The following is a 7460-nucleotide window of genomic DNA, read 5'->3' on the forward strand; positions in this document are numbered from 1 at the left end:
AAAAACAACATCAGGAGTGAAGTGCTATTCTTCTCTGCCAATTTCTTATGTTTGTGAAATCCCCAAGAGGTCCTTTAAATGGCAGTTCTGACAGCAAATGTTTCTAAAAGCCCCAAGGAGCCCTGGAAAGCCAGATCACTAAGCATTCAGAGGATATTGAAAACAAGGCACTTTTAATATATTTGTATTACAGGCATATTTTTTAGATTAGGTACTTTCTCTGAATACTACAAAACAATCAAGCTGCCTACAGAAGTCATGGCTAATATTTCTGATTTAAGAAATCAGAAATATCAGCTGTTGATAATTGTTTACAAGGAAATATCTAAAAGGAAAAAAATATCTCTTTTCATCTATGAGGAATCTTAAAGTTTTTGTTATTTTTGGTACACAATGCACAGAAATGTTCATATTTGTGTGTGGGGGATGTGCATTTGTGTAAATTTATTGTTTCCATTCAATCAAGAGCTAAATTCTAGAAGGAATGAAACATAATTTTTCTCCATGGCTCAACACTGAGTCAAAGCTGGTAAACTTAAGACAGATAGCAAAAAAAAATACTTGTCTGCCCATTTGTTCACTTCTACCTTCTTAAACTTTTTATCCCTTCACTCTTGTTTCCTCTTTTCTGTGAAATATTTCCATAGACATAAAAGTGTGGTCATGACATGCAACCACTTTAAAAATCAAGTGAAGTGACTGGAGAGATGGCTTTGTTGTTACCATGTACTGCTCCTTCAAAAGACCCAGTTCAGTTACCAGCACCTATGTCAGGTGGCTCAGAGTGCCTGTAACTCCAGTTCCAGGGGATCCTATGCTGCTGGCCTCGTAGGATACCTGCAATCACATGTACATACTCACACAAAGAGACATACACACACATATAAAACTTATTTGGACAAGCAGTTGCTGTTTATTAACTGACCAGGTTGCAAAAAAATACCATAGGAGACAACTTAGCTCATCCTTCTAATGAGTCTGTTCATCTGCTCCTCCCTGTTGCCAGCATCCCCAACTTCCACAAAATGGGCTGTGTTTTTCTTCATCCCATCTCATGGAGAAGATAATTTGAAGGGCCACAGGAAGTTATTTGCTTCCTTGAAGTGTTTCCCAACAATATAGATCTTGTGAATCAGATCCTCCATGCAGATGATGCCATATTTGTCAAGATACAGAGCGACAAAAAGTTATATGTGAAGGCAATCTACTTCTTATTGATTTTTCCACAAGCACTCTTACAGATAGGTTCTTTACTGACTTTAAGTTGGGATACCCCCATGCAATGTATGGCTCCACAATCCTCAGCATGTTAACTGAAACCTTGTTGAGCTTAACAAAGGTGCCTTTGCATATCTGGCACAGGCAAAGAAGCTGCAACACCTTGCTGACCTTTGGAATGATGCAACTGATGCCTCTGATTCACACAAAGAGACATAAATATACATATAAATCTTTAAAAAAATATAGGTGAAATAAATGATAATACACTGATCATCGAATTTAAAACACAGGATCAACTAATATATCTAAAACCCTGAATATATCTCCTCAAACCAAGTCCCTTATGCCCCATCAATTTGAAATATGAATTTAGTTTTTTAAAATGTCTTTTTCTTTCTTGGTTGTTCTTCCACATATAATGAATCATTAAACTTTGCATGTTTGGTTTTGTTTTTGACAGTGTACATAGCTTGATCTTGCATCTATTCTTGTTTCCAATGACTGTATTATTTATTTTTAGTTGATGCACAATAATTTTACATATTTAAGTGGTGGTGTGATATATGCATGTAAACTGTCATAATTTTATTCTGTTGTTTTGATAGAAACTCAGACAAATATCAACGTGATGAGGAAAGGGTTTATTTGGCTTATAATTCCAGATCTCAGTCTATCATGAAAGATGTCACTGCAGGAACTTGAGCATAAAGTTTAAGTAGAAACCATTGAGGAATGCTGTTTTCTGGCTCAATTTCAGGGTTGCTCACTGGTTCAAACTTAGCTAATGTTCTTACACAGCCTAAGACCACCTCCCAGGGCATGGTATCACTGTAGTGAGCTGGCACCTACTACATCAGTTAACAATATAATTAATCCTTCACAGATATGCGCCCACAGACCACCCTGATGAGACAGTTACTCAGTTGAGATTCTTTTCTAATTTTCAGGTTAGTCTAAGCTGTGTTTTGTTGACAGCTTATGCTAATAAGAACAACAATGTATCATGATCAAATCAGTATAAAAAGCATATCAATTACTTCTAATACCTGAAACTTTTGATTGAGTACAATAAAAATATTGCCTTTTAGCTACTTTGAAATGTATGGTTAGTTGTTGTCCACTCTAGTCACAATACTATGTAATAGACAATTAGAAATCATTCCCCTTGTCTAATTTGGTACCTACTAACTAACCTTTCTTCATGCATCCCCCACCTATACTCCCCAAACTCTGAAACCAAGCTTCTCTAAATCTATTACATAAATGCTGGGTTTTTCTTTTAACAAAATGACTTAGAACAAGATTATTTGATTTTCTGTGCCTGATAAATTTTACTTAACATATCTTCCAACATTATCTGTGTTGCTGTAAATGATGGGATTCAGTGTTTTCTATGTCTCAGTACTCCATTATATATGTGTGTGGATACACATATGGGGGTATGTATGAATTACATATGTATCACCTATTTTTATTCATTTATAAACCAATAGACAACACAATCTTGACTATTGTGAATAGAGCTGAATTAATTATGAGATTGCTTCCACTACCAGTTCTCTAACTGTATATCCTGTAGAGTAATTGATGGATAGAATTATCTTTGTCTCAATTTTTAGCTTCATGAAGAAGCTATACTGCTTTTGCAAAAGACTATAACTGTCTGGATTCTGACCAACAATATACAGGGGTTCTCCTTTTCTCTACATCATAGCAGCCATTATTTGTCTTTTCTGAAATTAGTCAATCTAAGTAGAGCAAGGTTTAGCCTAATGTAATTTGGTGTATTTATTTCATAGTTAATAATACTGATCATTTTCTCATATATTGCTATCCATTTGCATATCTACTTGTGAGAAATGTTTATTCAGATCATTTGCCCAATTTTTACTAGATTTTTCTTTGGATATTGAGTTGATTGTCTATATGCTCTGCATATTAATCCCTTGTCAGATGAATACTGTTAAAATATTGTTTCCCATTCCTCAAGTTGTGTCTTTACTCTGTTGACTGTGTGTTTTTGTGTACAGAAACTCTTCAGCTAAATTACTCATCAACTTCACTAAAGTTACTGAGAGTCATATGACCATCCACTGTATATGATCTATTAATTTGACCAACAGCATTGAGATTACATGCAGATTTCTTACACAGGAAGAATCCATGCCATTATTATATAACCCTAGAATGAGAAATTTGCATTTTGTAAAATCCTCTGAAGTTTAATTCTCATTTTAAAATTTAAGAATCACTTCATTTTTTGATTATAGTTTAATATACTTACTATGGTCTTAATATAATTAGGCAGAAAGTTGATTTATATTGTTCATTGCTATTGTTTTATATGTGACAATTAGATAGGTTACCACCAGTTTGTTATAACATTCTTTAATTCATTCAACAAATACTGTTGGTATGATGACAACATTCCAGGAATTAATGAAAAATTAACAAAAATTAAAACAGGAAAACAATGTTTTTACAATGCTTCTTATGTTCTTTTATTGTGGGAAGGGTCCTGGAGAGGGAACCCAGATCCTTGAACTTGGTAGTCAAATTGGCCTACCAATGAACTACATCCCTAACTCCATGCGTATGTTCTAATGAAGGAGTATTAGTTACTTTTCTCATGGCTATAATAATATATTTGAAAGAATTGACTTAAAGTAGGAAGAGATAATTTTGGTACACATTTTGGGAGGTATGGTCTCTCACATTGGGGATGCTTTGTTGGCAGGCAGCTCTGAACATGGGACCACGCAGAAGTTGCTTATTATCTGACACTGATAGGGACGCAAGATATAGCCTTTAGACTTATGCCTGTCATATAGATCCCAACAGTTACAATAGCTGCTAAAATCAGTGCTGCTAGCTAGGAAACAATTATTCCTTTGGGAACAGTTCATTCTCATTGAAGAAAGGACAGCTATTTTTATAACAAACACATGAGGAAAGTGATGACTCTTTGCTGTGAAGAGAATTGTGTTATTGGCATTCATATACTGAAACTCTTATCCTTACTACCTCAAAAAAAAGCTTAATTTGGAATTACTTTCAAAGGCTTTAGAATGTTAAGATGCCAGAACTGAAATTATCCCTAATCAAATACAGTTCTCTATGCAATTTTTAATATTATTGCTGGGGATAGACTGCAACTCCTGGGAAATACTAAGCAACTGCTGTACTATTGAGCTACAAGCCCAGCCCATGACTGATGTCTTTCTAAGAAAAAGAGACTAAGATTCAGAGATACCAGCGTATCGTAAATAGAGGAAAGGACAGGTTCCTGCATGTTAAACAGTCTCAGAAGAATCCAGACCCAATGACACCATGATCTTGGATTTCTAACTTCCAGAATTGTGGGAAAATAAGTTTTGTTGCCCATCACAGTCAATCTGTGTTGTTTTGTTATGGTTGACCAAAGAAATATGTTAGTTGCCTTAACAACTAATGCAGTATGTTAAGCAAAACAAACCAGGTTCAAAAAAGCAAACATTTCCCATCTTTTTCCCATCTGCAAATTTTATATATAAATGTACACATACATATAGGAATCATTCTAGTTTCTTTGCTATTGTTGTAATAACACACTCTGACAAAAAGCAACATGGGGAGGAAAAGGTTTATTTCATCTTAAAATACCAGATCACAACCCATCATTAAAGGAAATCAAATCAAGAACCCAAATCAAGAACCTAAAGCAAAAACCATGGGCCAATGCTGCTTGCTGGCTCACTGTGTGGCTTAGTTAGCTAGCTTTCTTATATAGCCTAGGGAGACCTGCCTAAGAATGGTGCCACCTACTGTGGGCTAGGCCGTCTTACATCAATTAATAATCAAGAAAACTCACCACAGACATGTCCACAAGTCAATCTGATGTAGGAAATCCTTCAGTTGTACTTTCTCTTCTAAAAGGAACCTTGGCTGTGTCAAGTTGACAATCAAGGCTAACCAGGAAAAAAAAAAAAAATATATATATATATATATGTGTGTGTGTGTATGATATATATGAATATATATTGCATAAAAGTAGAAAGGAAATTATGAGAGGAAAAGGAGAAGACTTAAGGGTAGGGAGAGGGGACTGGAGAGATGGCTTAGTGGTTAAGAGCACTGGCTGCTCTTGGAGACTTGTGTTCAGTTCCCATCATCCACATGGCAGGTAACAACTGGCAGTCAGTAACTCCAGTCGCAGGCAATCCGATGCTCTCTTCTGAGAGGCACTGGTGCACTTAAATACATTCAGGCAATACACTCGTGCACATAAAATAAAAAGAATAAAATATTAAAAAGGGTAGAAAGAGGACCAGAGTGTCATGCAATTCGTGTGACATGAAAGCAGAAGCAGAAACTCTTTGAGGGTAGGTAGGGGACTAGCAAGAGAGGGGCAAGGCAACAGGGAGGGCAAAGAAGAGAGCAGTGAATAAGAACAAATGTAATGAGAATATGCCATAATAAAACCAAGTACTTTGCACACTAATTTATTAAAATAATAACAAGAGGGGGGTTGGAGAGATGGCTCAGCAGTTAAGGACACTGACTGCTCTTGCAGAGGACCCAGGTTTGATTCCCAGAACCCACATGGTGGCTATGAATTGTGCTTAACTCCAGTTCCAGAGGAATCTGAAGCCCTCCTCTGACCTCTGCAGCATTGCACGACACAGGTGCACTCACATACATGCAGGTGATAGACTCATACACATAAAATAAAAATAATAAATAAATAATTTTAAAAAATAATAACAAGGAAAAATAGAATGCCTCCAGGGCAAGACCACACCCAGTGAAGCCTCCAACTTGTGAAAGGAAAATGCTGCAGGGGACACTGAAGAGAAAAGCTGCTAAAATGGATAAAACAGGCTGGAGTCCATCCCAAACTTGTAAAGAAATTTGGCGGTATCATTCACCTGATGCTGGATATAGAGGCATAAAAGATGCAAGAGTGACGGATCATCAATTCTTCCCCCATGGTTTCAGAGGGCCTCAGAGGCCAGGCAGTGTGCAACAGGGGTTCCCCTGCATAGCAAAGGCCCTAATAGGTCATTGCGTGAAGCTGCAAAGGTGAAGCTTGGTTGGCAATGGAGACCCCAAGAAGACATCCATGATGCCAGAGCTGTGAGGTATCTGCCAAGAAGACCTGTGTACAGGGATTGGTACCAGCACAAGAGAGAGATATGTTTTGCATGCAGCAAAGCTAGAGAGGCTGAGCCATCTAAGCCCTTTGGAAGTAAAGTCCCAGAAGATGGACATGGAGCTACTGGATTTGGTGTTTGCCCTGCTGGTTTTTGGTCTTGCTTTGGTCCAATATTTCCTTACTATGCCTCCATTCATCCCTTTTGAAATGGTAATGTGTATTCGGTTCCACTGTATGTTGGGAGTATGCAGTTTGTCTTTTGATTTTATAGAGGCTTACAGTTAAGATATTTACCTGAGTCTCAGTCCACTTTGGACTGTGGACTTTGGAATAGTAGTGAGATTGATAATGACTATGGGGACTTTTAAAGATGGACTAAATGCATATTGCATTTTATATGGTCATGAGCTTATGGAGTCCCAGGGGAGGAATGTGGTAGTTTGAATGAAAATGTCCCCCAGAGGCTCCAAATATTTAGACATTTTGTCCCCAGATCATGGCGTGGTTTTAGGAGGTTTTTAGAAGGTGTGGCTATCGTGGAGGATGCACATCACTGGGGATGGGCTTGCAGAGTTCTTAAGCCTTGACAGATCTCCATTTGTGCTCTTGATTCCTGTGCCTGCGTGATAATGTGAGAGCTTAGCTTCTGCTTCTCCTGCTCCAACCACCTCCAACCACCATGCCTCCCTGCCATGATGGACTGTAATTCTCCCGGAATCGTAAGCTCAAATAAACTCTTCCTTCTATAAATTTCTTGGGTCAGTGTTTCTATCACAGCAACAGAAACATGACTAATACAACACTGAACTCAGGTCCTCTGGAAGAGCAGTAAGAAGCTCTTAACTGCTAAGTCATGTCTCCAGCCCATGTTTAATTTTATTTCATTGAGTTAATATGAGGTCAGCTAGCTTTCTTTTGTACCTAGACTTTTTTGACTTGTTATGGAATCTTCATTACTATACGGCAATAAAGTTATTTTTAATTTAACACTTTAAAATTTATTTTTTTCAATCCATATCATTATGTCATATGTAGTTGAATTTTCTATGTGGTTTTAAGTAGAGAAGTCAATTTATTTTCCACATACAAGACTGGTTATTTAGCA

The 7460-nt window shown here is 37.1% G+C and overlaps 1 pseudogene; it reads right to left on the bottom strand.

Moving 5' to 3' along the window:
• Positions 1-956: 956 nt before the first annotated feature.
• LOC108491737 lies at positions 957-6190 on the bottom strand (annotated as a pseudogene).
• Between the last annotated feature and the right edge of the window lie 1270 nt (positions 6191-7460).

The sequence above is a fragment of the Nannospalax galili genome, unplaced genomic scaffold (assembly GCF_000622305.1).
Source record: "Nannospalax galili isolate Female #2095 unplaced genomic scaffold, S.galili_v1.0 scaffold586, whole genome shotgun sequence".
Classification (NCBI taxonomy): domain Eukaryota; kingdom Metazoa; phylum Chordata; class Mammalia; order Rodentia; family Spalacidae; genus Nannospalax; species Nannospalax galili.